We start from the raw sequence: 1,150 nt of genomic DNA on the forward strand, positions 1-1,150 counted from the left end.
AATAGTAATTTTTGCTATTTATTTTACTTTTAATTTTTCATTCTTTGCGTTTTGCTTATTTTCTTTGTTAAATTTATAATTACAGGTAAAATACAGAAAGCTACATGCTATTTACATGCATGCTTTAATTATGTTTGCTGGTACTTTCACGATAAAACAAGTTGTTGCATATCATTTTATTCCTAACGGTTATTTGATGGTTATCATTTAAAACCTATACTATATATACTAAGTATGTGTATCTATATGTATTAAGTATATTGGAATAATATAAATAGAAACTATTTCGCTAAACTGAGTAATGAGAGGAGAAACTCACAAAGGAAAGAGTAAAATTGAAAATGCATTGAAATACAAATATAATATAAAGGATATACATAATAAATAGAATATAAAGCTCGGATATACGTAATAACAGAAATTGAAGATTATTATCACTTAAAATATATGTATATATCTAAATTTTTATATTAGGTACAGTAAAAAAAATCCATTATTTTTGCATGAAATTGAATGGAAAAATAATGGATTTCTTTTTACTTACCGATTACTTGGAGAAGCTTATGGTGAACATGCTCCATCACAAAAAACGTGTGAACGATGGAAAAGAAATCCATTATTTTTACATGAAATTGAATGGAAAAATAATGGATTTCTTTTTACTATACCTAATATAAAGTTTAGATATATACATATATTTTAAGTGATAATAATCTTCAATTTCTGTCATTATTACGTATATCCGAGCTTTATATTCTATTTATTATGTATATCCGAGCTTTATATTATATTTGTATTTCAATGCATTTTCAATTTTACTCTTTCCTTTGTGAGTTTCTCCTCTCATTACTCAGTTTAGCGAAATAGTTTCTATTTATATTATTCCAATATACTTAATACATATAGATACACATACTTAGTATATATAGTATAGGTTTTAAATGATAACCATCAAATAACCGTTAGGAATAAAATGATATGCAACAACTTGTTTTATCGTGAAAAAATACCAGCAAACATAATTAAAGCATGCATGTAAATAGCATGTAGCTTTTTGTATTTTACCTGTAATTATAAATTTAACAAAGAAAATAAGCAAAACGCAAAGAATGAAAAATTAAAAGTAAAATAAATAGCAAAAATTACTATT

Source organism: Atta cephalotes, assembly GCF_000143395.1.
Source record: "Atta cephalotes unplaced genomic scaffold scaffold00051, whole genome shotgun sequence".
Taxonomy (NCBI): Eukaryota; Metazoa; Arthropoda; class Insecta; order Hymenoptera; family Formicidae; genus Atta; species Atta cephalotes.